At 34.3% G+C, this 11,234-nt stretch overlaps 1 protein-coding gene across 2 annotated transcripts in view; it reads left to right on the top strand.

The window, feature by feature from the left end:
* The first annotated feature begins 1,140 nt into the window (after positions 1-1,140).
* CNTN5 (contactin 5) overlaps positions 1,141-11,234 on the top strand; it is a 1,378,474-nt gene continuing 1,368,380 nt past the window's right edge. For both annotated transcript variants that reach the window (XM_045483542.1, XM_045483543.1), the window contains exon 1: positions 1,141-2,107. The gene's annotated coding sequence lies outside the window, so the exon portion shown is untranslated. The remainder of the gene's footprint in view (positions 2,108-11,234) is intronic.

Genomic DNA, 11,234 nt, shown 5'->3' with positions numbered 1-11,234 from the left:
GAGGTGATGACACAAATGCCAAAATTATCAAATCAACTGCAATATAAAGGTGTTCAAGGAAGTAAAACTAAGCAAGCTTGTCTTTTCTATCTCCTATTAAGGCTGAATGTGCTCAATTATAACAAACATTTAAAGGGAAAAACCTCACTGCACAATAAAAAAAAAATGTTTTAAGCTTTTAGACTTTGAATCTATGTTGTGATATATTTAAAGAGGTTATAAAAGTCCGGGTGATTCTCTCTGTGAACCAAGAGCCTGACACAGGAGTGAAGCTAATGAAGCAGAGAAAAAGCCGAGAGAAGTCAAATCTCGGCAACAATCCCTCAGTTAACACATAAAGAAAATAACCTAATTGCTGGAAAGCAGGGAAAAAGAAAATAAAAAGTATGGAAGGGTAGAGAAGCATTAGATGTGAACACACAAATTTGTCTTTGCTATGGAACAAGAAATCAGCCCAGATCCTGAGGGTGGCCATTAAAAGCAGAGGCTGTATGTTCTCACAACATGTGTGGATGAATGAGAAGAAGCCAAGAAACAGTAAAAAGACTAATTTTAATTACCAGAAAAGCTGTAAGAGAAACAACAGAGAGTTGGTGGTAGGAAGGCTTCCAGCTACAGGCTGCGTGGCACTGTACTCTCCTTACCAATTAGAGCCAGTCAGACCCCATTGAGGGATTAAGTGAGCAGAAGAATCAGCCCCAGTGCAGGGTCAGGCTGGACTCAAACACACATGCAAACCGGACACCAACCGACAGCGGGTGTAACCTGAGGCTCTCACACAGTCTCACAGAGATAGATGAACAGAAACAGAAAACAGTGCGTGGGATTTCTTTTCCATTAAACACAGGTGCTAATCGCTTTATCTATGGAAATACATTGCAAAGGACGTGCAATATAATTTCTGTAACAAACTCTTAGCACCAAAGGAATCAAGAGAATTCGAGAATGACTCTGAGATTGAGAGAGGAAAAGTAAAGGGGAGGGCTACCAGAACAATAGCACTAAAGCTGCCACACTGTGGATTTACTACCTGTGTTATTTTTCCAATTACATCCATTGTGATATAAAATTTCAGGAAAAAAAAAAAAAAAAGGGCCGCTGTCTGAGACTAAGCCGACTATTTCCCTAGGTTACTCAGGACTGACGCGGGGTGGTGGTGGTGGGGGGGGGGGGGAACCAAGGAGAAATAAAAACAGTCAAAGAGCCTAACCGTCCTGAGATAAAACTCGTAAGTGTGCGAACAAAGAGAAGCGCTTCCCGGTCAGGACCTAGGGACATTCTCCAAAGTGCAAAGTCCAGTAGCAGCGGGCCTCGGTCGGCGCCGCTGCAGTCTGGGGTAGGAGCGACCGAGTGGGGATCCGAAAGCAGACAGACAGCGGCCAGCGAGCAGAGGAGGGAATTCTCGTCTGAGATCTCCTGAGCAGTCACCAGCCAACACGTTCGCTGTAATCTATGAATTTGAATTCGGAAAGGTTGCGGCGCAGAAAAGCAGGTTGGGGGGGAGGGGAAGCCCTCCGCACTTCCGCGCGAAGGGAAATAGCGGTTGACTAGTGAGACGAGTAGAGAAACATATAAAACCCTTTTGGAAGCAAACAGACCTTTCAGCCCGGGGACATGCTAAATGAACCTTCTCAGCGAGAGGCAGTGAGGCGCAGGGCGCGGGCGACAGCTACAGCGCGGGCGAGCGGGGAGGGGCGAGGGACCGCTCCGGGAAGGACACAGCCAGTCAGAGGCGCGGGGCGCGGGGCGCGCGGACGCATTGGAGGAAAACACGCGAGCCCCAAACGTACCAGCCTGAGGAGGCGCCGCACCTACTTCCCGATATAACCAACTCCGGAGTGGGGGCGCGGAACTGAGAGGAGGCGGCAGCCAAAGTGCCATTAAAGCTCGGGGCGGAAAGGATGAGTTACCTGGGTCCCCTCTTCAGGGAGAAGCAGGGCAAGCTGGAGGATTTCCTCTGAATGATTAAAAACCCCGCAATTCTCTCCTGCCACAGGCTGAGTGGACTCAAGGAACTGCTCTATCTGAACTGTGTTGACGGGCAGGAGGATGGCAGACAGGAATTGAGAGTCACAGAGGAAGGACAGGGGAGTCTGGCATCTCATTGGTAAGTGGCAGGCATTCCTTTGCCAGGGACTGCTTTCTGTGATTATGCACTTCATCTCCCAGGCACTTAACGATTTTTGACACACTCCCTTCTGCAAAGCCATCTTTTCTTGCCATATTGCCAGAATTTAAAAACTGTAACGTAAAGAGTTTTTTTTTTTTTTTCCCCAAACATGCTGTTTTTTTCTTTGCTGAGATTTTATGTCAGAAAAGTTGAAGCATTGAGTGAATATAACCTATTTGTGTATCTCATAATGCCATCCAAAATAGGAGTAAACAATCCTGCAAGTAAACGGTAAGGTAATGAATGCCAGGTGAGGGGAAGAATTTTCTGCAAAAGAGGGTAAATGCTCAGAAAATAGGATGTGGTTCTCAGATACTGAATGTATGTCTCATGACTGAGCCTTGTATTTGTGGGAAGACAGCCCAATGACTGGGCACCTGGCAGTGCAATAACTTGTTAAAATTCAGGAGGGATGCTCTCTAAGTGGAGTTCTATAAAGTTAGAGAGACCAAGGAAAAACAGTGTCTTGAGTTATGCTGCGGTGTTTTCTAAATGTCATGTAGGGGAATGAGATAGATTTTTTTAAGAAAATAAAAATATGTTCAGACATCCTTATTAAGCTTTTTATTGACAAATGGAAGAGAATAGTAATTTGTATAAATATGAACATGGTGTAGAATAGGCTGAGAATTACTCTGACAACCTCGAAAAATTTTAATTAACTAACTTTTTTTTTGGAAAAGCAAGGATCCAATAAATATTTTAGAATTGTTTTATTTAAAAATTTTATTACTTCTTTAGCGTGAAAAATACAATACAGTCATGTAATTTAAATGCAGATTTGGAAGCAGAAAACTTTTAAACTGTCATATATGAAATGCCTTACCTATATTCAATCCATCTGTATTTTTTTCTAATTGAAAAGATAAAATAATTTAGAGACACCATACCTCCACCTTGATTCTCAATTTTACCTGGGGAAATAAGGATGAAAGAAATAGATATTCATTAGGATACTAGCATTAAAAAACACAGACAAATAAATAGTGGGTCGATTTTAAAAAATTAGTGAAGGTATAATTGATTACTATTGAACTGTAACAGAGCTACAGAAATACTTAGGACTATCATAGCAAGCTAGAAAGAGTTCGTCATGATTGATACTGTGATCCTAAACGTAAAAGAATTACTAATGATGAGGTCATTATTTTTTTCAAAGGGACTGTAGTAAATTTTAAGCAACTCACAAATGTTTCTTTGTATATTTTCCTACTGCATACTCACATGAGTTGTATGTGGACCAGTATATTGAGTCTCAAACTTGATGGGTATATGTTTCCTCTGACGCAACTCTAAGGAAACTCCAAAACAATATGACTGTGTAAGAATATGTGACATAAAGCAAATGCTTAAAAATTAAAGATATTACATACAAAGACCAACTAAGTTTAGTGAGAGAAACAAAACACAAAATGCAAAGTTACAAGTCAAAAAAAGGAAATGTGCCATAAATAATGAAATAGAATTTGAAAAATAACAAGTGGACTGTGGTGAGATGATATTAAAGCATATTTGAAATAGAAAATCAGTGAATGTTTATTACAATATAAAGTGTCAAGATTTTTGTGCAGGGGTTGGTGCACACTTTACATTTTTCTAAAGTTTAAAACTTCTGAAAACTAAGGAATGAGGAGAAAAACATTTTAATTTCTTCTTTGATTGCATACACAGTTGAATAGACAGAATTCTCAAAGTTAGAAAAAAGAATATTTACCCTGATAGATTAACTAAATGCCAGACTTTGTAAATTGTGAGGCAAATGTACACCACAGTATGTTTAGAAATAGATCTGGGAAAGTACAATTGTGGAATTTTTTAATGGACCGCTGAAATACCTTAAAGTTTCCCTATCAGAGCAACCCTTCAACTATTAAGTGGTAAATAAATCTTTAGTAGGTTAGGAAGATTAACTAAAATCAAACAGTAAACACACACATAGGCTATTAAAAATTAGTTGCTTGTGCACGTTTACTTCAATTGTATGGGTCCAACTGAGAAGAACTGTTTGTTAAAATGGAACAAGTTTGGCTAAAATATATTTCTATAAATGTATTTTTTATTTAACAGTTTAGAAGACCTTTAGCACCTTTAGATTAGAGATTAGAGTGTGGTTTAATCTCAAAACTGATTTGGTAATAAGGACCAGAGGGTGTCAGTAAAGGGTAGAGGGCTCTCCAGATGAAGAAAGGAAGGGGTTGCTATGCTGCCCAAGTTATTTTGGAGTTTGTCTTAACTCCTACAGAAAACAAAAGGCATATTTTATGAAATTAAAAAATTTGCCTACATGGCTTTAATAGTGTAAAGATGATTTGACTACATTTAAGTTCCATTGACTAACACAAGTTTTATAGCAGCATTTAGTGATTCCCCATCCAATTTAGGATTTTATGGGGCCAAGATGTTTGAAATGTCGTTTTTTGCTTAATCCATCCTATCATACATATTTTGCTTAGCTACATAGTCTTTGAACTGTCTGCTTTTTAAAATATATGTTTTCTTAAAATTTTGTTAAGAGATTGGAAATTTTATCTTAATTTGAATGTGTCCATATGTTTATATAATTTGGCAACTTAAAACTCTGACTTCAAGATCTCAGATTTATTTACTCCTTTTTTTATTGCTGAAGATACAAACATAAAATAAGAGGTGTGTATTTCTGACAAGATTTTTCTTAGATTGGTGTTATAAGGCTGTGCTAATATGTCACATGAACTTCTTAGCACTTTATAGCAGGAAAGAGGCTGGTCGGAAGCTCAAAGCAGTAGAATGTTTGCCGAGGTCTATTTTCTGAGCATTTGTGATCAATAATTCCACATTAGAGAATGGTGCATTTTAAAAAGTAATGAGTAATATAAAATTCCTTAATATAATATTTAGAAATAAAAACTATTTAAGAGCTATGTCCAATATCCCTACCTATGCCCAATTAATTTCTCCTTTTATGATTTTTTGATATCCAAATGTATAATGTTAGAAGATTTCTGATAAGCAGCATAGTATCAGTTAATATTTTTCTTAAACTCTTGGACATTCTTTTAGTTAATTATTTTCATTAAGAATGAATAAAACAAATTTGGTAGTGTTTCATTGATACACTGAATATGAGAGGAATTTTTAAACTGCTTTATTGTATATATTTACCTTCTAGGAAGATAAGGTTTTGCAGTTAAATTATTTCATCAAAGTTATTTGTCAGTATTAAATTATACCCCATGAACTTGATATCAGACCATGTATTAACTTCATTTATGTTTTATCTATTATAAACATATGTATAATCCAAAGAGAGCATTTTTATCCACATCAACCCCTTAAATTAAAACACAAGTCTTTCACATCATATTACAGAATGTTAGATATTGTATTTTTGACTTTCTAGTCTTCTGAAACATCAGTTCATAAGACTTAAAGCCAGCCAAAGTATGGAAGCTCTTCTTCTCAGTTTTATAAGGAAATAGAACCATAAAATAATCCTGGGAAGTAAATCAAAGTTCTGTCTTTTCATGGACATCAAAAAAATCAATAAATCCACCATTTCTTAATCTAATATAAAATAGTGTGAGAACTGTCATTCTCAAGAAACTTTAGGGAGCATGGGTGTTCATTTCCCATGTGCTCTTTAAGCTGGAATCCCTTGTGACCACTGTCATTTTTAAACAATTCCAAAAATGGATGCATTTGACAATACAGTTGTAAAATGGATTTTTTTTGTCTTCTCAGTGGTTCCCTAAAAATCCATAATGACCTAAATAACTTGCTTCCTTGTGGATACCACTTTTATGCATTTTTAGCAAGTGGATTTCTCTTACATGATCCAGCAGGACTTGCCCATTTTCCTCATATCAGTCAAGATTCCAAGTATTCCCTATACTTATAAACGTGAAAAAAAAATTGAGCTTTTGGTAGAAAATAAAGTATTAACATAGTTGTATGAGTCTTCCTGCAAACATTCCTTTATAGTTTGTGTCTTTATTCTAAAATATGTCCATGCTTAAGCGTTCAAGTAGCTAATGTGAACATTATCCAGAATTTAAGCAATTGTATATCTGGGCAAGGAGGAAAATCAATGTATTTTATTTATGAGTTATCAAAAATTCTTTTGCGAACATCAAAAGGATAAGTCTAATTATATACATAAAGATTTTATCGGCCTGGGATAGGAATCTGCTCCTTATCATTCTGTCTTATCATTATAGCTGTTAAATGCTCAAGATGATTTCATCTTCCATTGTCATCCAGTAGTAACTGTAGCATATGGAGCTTAGGAAGGGAAATTTTGCTGGTCACTTAGGTGATGAAAGGTGAATTAAAATTCTCTTCCTATTGATAGACATAATATTGGAAGAAAAATATATTATAACAGGATAATTATAGTTATAATGTGCCTGGATCCATAAACATATTTTTAAATATATTTTAAGGAAGATTTCACTGGCTCCACAAGTTTATATTTATGAAAAAACTGGTAGAGAAGTGGTATATTTATTGGGTGAAAAATTTACTTGTATGCATATAAATTTTCATCTTTATTTTCTCAAATATTTAATTTCCTATTTAAAAGTGTTAAAGAACTTTTCTGAAGCTAAACCAAACATTATATAAACCGAATGTAAATATTATTTTAATCCTCCTGGGTTCTCCCATTTCAATTTTATATAAGAATTCACTTTTCAATTATGTCATATTTGCTGAGATATTGTATTTTATAGTCTCAGAAATGACAGAATTAGATGAAATTCCTGGAATTAAGTTGAATAGTAACTGGAGGATACAGATGAGTGACAGTAGGAAGTTAAAAAAGACTTCTTGTTTTCTAGAAATAAATTTTTATTCAATTGGTATTTCATGATCATTAATGTGAAATTGTTTCCTGTGCTTCTAAACAAATTTAATTGCCCTCAAATATTTCTGAAATCATTAGAAAAGGTCTCATATTGAATCTTAGTTAGATTTTATGTTTTGCTTTATTGTGTTGGTTTGAAACTTTCCTCTTCATATTCTTCTCCAAAAGATACAGACTAATCTCATGTCTTATATTCAAAAATTAATAAAACAATTTGCTAGTGATCATTAATTTTTCTAATTTTGGGTATATTTTTTAATAGGAACTTCAAAAGTCATATCATTTGTAATAGAATTGAAACCTTAAACTTCATAATTCAGTACTCTTCCTCTTTCAATGCCATTATTCTAATGGCAATATATGAGCTAGTAAATGAGTTTCTAATGTTAAAATAACCATCTCATTAAAAATAACCACAGATATCATAGGTCACTAATGATAAATAGATTATCAGGACATTTAGGGAACAGTGACAAAATAATATCATTTACTATTAGAAGGAGCCTTACAGAGTGCATACGTATTACCACAAAGAGTAACAAACAGATATAAACAGGTGAAGTGCTCTGTTCAACATTACATTTAATGGAAAAAATAGAATTAGAACCCTATTTTTTTTTTATTTCTTGGTCAGAGCTTTTTATAGTTTATACTTTTTATTTTGCTATGAAAATATTAATTAGTTTTATATCTTTTAAGTCAAGATTACTACATAGTATACTTGTAAAACATTGTCTTTTAAGATTAGAAAATTTAAAATTGAAATATGTTAACTAAGAGAAAACAGCTATACCCACATTCTCTTAACCAAGAACTGAATGTCTAGCCAATGTAATTGCTGGATATAAAGTTTTTCAAATGAACTTAGTGTGTACTCAACAGTTAAATAGGAGGCTTTTGACAGTATCAATTAAGAAACCTGGAAATTCAAGTAAGAAAAGAAACACAAGTGACTTTTTCCACCATATATTTATAAAGGACTGTGTATTTTTTTGGTTAAAACTTTTTTTTTTCCTGAATTGGCAGTTGTTTAGTTTTTTGTTTATTTGTTTGTGGTTCTTCTTTCAGTAATACGTGTTTAATGACACACTAAAATGAAATAGAAAGCCAACGAGAAATGTGGCTAAGAAAATGTTCCTGTGTATTGACAAGTTTGGATAAAATTTAAATCATGAGCTTCCATAGGATAGTAATGATTTTGGAGAATTTAATAAAATGCAAAGCAGAAAATGAGTCTCTAGAAATAGGTACCATTCCTCTGAGTTTTAGAATTAAAATATCAACTTGTATAAAAACTCTAGTTTTACTGCTGTAATACTAAAGGAAGTTAATACAGAACACATTTGAGTCTGTAATAGTATTTAGTTTATCACTGTGTCTGAACCAAATTTCATCTATGCTTAATTTTAATAATGTGATGTAATTATTTAAACACTTAAGCCTGGGAAGAAAATTAGTTTTCACTGCAATATGTATTGTAGGTTATAAGCTTTAAGTTATCTGTCTACCAAAATATTCTGTTTTTGCATGAGGCACAATGCTGCCCTAATTGTGGAAAGCAATATTGAGATGTATAGACCATGAGCTAAAAAATTCTATGGTAGAACTGAGGGTAAACTATAATATGAGCATAGTGCAACTCAAGTGATTATACATTGCTAGGTTTATGGTACAACATTGTCTCTCAAATCTTTCATTGTCACGTATGACAAGAGAATTTTTGTATGTCCATATGGGCTGACTTCATATTTTAAGACTCTCATTTACTTTAAATACTGAATATTTAAAGGTGACAAATATAGTAAAGATGAAGTGAAAGACAATGGCTAAAATAATATCTAATCTGAATTTTTTTACTCTATGCATATTGCCAGATTTAGCAAATAATTGGTAGAAAATATAAAATATATTCTCTAAGTCCAATGAATAAGTGGTCCTTAATATTCTTTGAATTTTTACTTTCTTTGGATATTTACTTACCTACAACTTATTTTGAATTCTTCAGTATTTTCCAAAAACAGTAACCTTAGTAACAAAGAATGGTTAAGATTTAAGTTAAATGATCCATAACTGATTTTATGAAGATCTATCGCATTAACTGTGTTTAAAAAGTTATGACTATATTTGTTTCTCATTTTTTAAGGTGGTCTTGTTAGTATATGCCTTAATGTGTAGCATTAATAAAGAGACAATTCTTTCAAGTTTAAAGCAATTTCTACATCGTTTCACTCACTCAAATGGTCTAGTGTGTGCAGTTGTAGTTAAGTAAGAATATAAAGGGGAATAAATAGTTTATGAGCTGGTGGAGGAAATAAGCACATAGGGTGAATGTGGTTCAATGTAAAATGTACAGTGATAGCACTATATACAGCTAAGATGCAAATATTCAAAATGTTCTCCTTTTGGAGACTACTGTTAGTTCTCCTACTGAGTCTTTCCAGCTTGGAGTATTTTATGCTAGCTCTCTAATTCCTGCATTTACTTTCTACTGCCTAAGTTATTTTGAAGTAACTTTGATTCCAAGACTCACCTAACCACTTTAAATGAATGCTGTGTTTTTCTACATCTCATTATAGTGCTAACTTTAGTATCTTAGAACCATCCAGGCTCTGATGATAGAATTGCATCTTAGGTAAAATGAATGTGGCATGCTTAGATGCTGTGAAAAGATACATTTCTTACATGTGATAATAAATAAGCTTTATTTCTTTCTATGATTAAGTATAGAATATTAATGGTGATGGTAAAGCATATTTTAAGGGGTTAGGTTAACTGCAAAGCTAATACAGCTTTACTTACACAGTCCCTTCCAGATAGCAATACTAATAGTAATAGTGGTGTCAGAACAGTAGTAAACATTGTTTTGATCATTATAATAATATATCTAACATAGGGAGGGCAGTATGGCTTAAGGGACTTGGTGTTTGAATTTTAGAGTTCAGCCTTGGTTCCACAACTTGTTAGCTGTTTAATTTTAGAAGACTTACTTAACCTTTCTTTATATGCAAAATTAGGATAATAACTGTCATACAGTTGTGATAATATTAATATAAAAATAAACAATCTACTTCTCAATAACAAAAACGACAGTGGTAGAAACATCAAAAAAGTCTGGGAAGAAAACTTGTTTTCACTCCAATATGTATTTATGTAAGATATAAACTTTAAGTTGTCTGTCTATCCTAATTGTAGAAAACGATATTGAGATGTATGCACCATGGGTATTTAAAGATTATTCTATTATCTTCTCTTTTATTAAAGTAACTTATTTAGAAAGACATTTCTTATAAAATTAGTATACACAAAGCCACTTATTTTTGGCAATCCAGAGCAAGTGAGAGGTTTGATCTCAGCAAGTGAGAGGTGGAAAATTGTCAGTTCAGACACAACTTGATAAGAAACTTAAGAAAATGTACTAGTAAACATAATTATTGAGATATTAGTCACACATTCTGAAGACATTGGAGGAACAGAAATAGTCATTGTGTGGATGGATTAAACTGAATTCCCAGACAAAATAAGATTTTGTACTAAGAAGTACTAAGATTTGGCGGAAATTTCAATTATGGATTGGTAAAGACTCTTTTCAGTTGGTGGAAAGACAGGCAGAAAGAAGATGAATATGTAAAAGGAAGTAGGAAAATTAATTAATGTAAAGAAAAAACTCTACTGCAAAGAGAGAAGTTAAAATACATCGAATGAGATGTGAAGGATTCTGAGAGACACGTAAAATATTGGGATTTTATCAAAAACAAGAGGCTAATAGTTCATTTCAAGATTAGATGGCATTTAAGATTAGGGTCAGCCCCAGTTTTGCAAGTAGCTGTGACTTGGGCAAATCACTTCCTCAGTTTATTATCCTCTTAAGAGAGTTAAAATCAATAAACCTAAAGGATATTTTGGGGGGTTTTGATACATTGTAATTTTTTTTTTAATTTTTATTTTTCAACATTTATTTATTTTTGGGACAGAGAGAGACAGAGCATGAACGGGGGAGGGGCAGAGAGAGAGGGAGACACAGAATCCGAAACAGGCTCCAGGCTCTGAGCCATCAGCCCAGAGCCCGACACGGGGCTCAAACTCACGGACCGCGAGATCGTGACCTGGCTGAAGTTGGACCCTTAACCGACTGCGCCACCCAGGCGCCCCTGATACATTGTAATTTAATGGCCCCTATGTGAGTTATGAGATTTTGATATAGACAAAAGTTGAAAGAAACAA

Source organism: Leopardus geoffroyi, chromosome D1 (assembly GCF_018350155.1).
Source record: "Leopardus geoffroyi isolate Oge1 chromosome D1, O.geoffroyi_Oge1_pat1.0, whole genome shotgun sequence".
NCBI classification, from domain to species: Eukaryota; Metazoa; Chordata; class Mammalia; order Carnivora; family Felidae; genus Leopardus; species Leopardus geoffroyi.
This window is presented reverse-complemented; position numbering and strand designations above follow the sequence as displayed.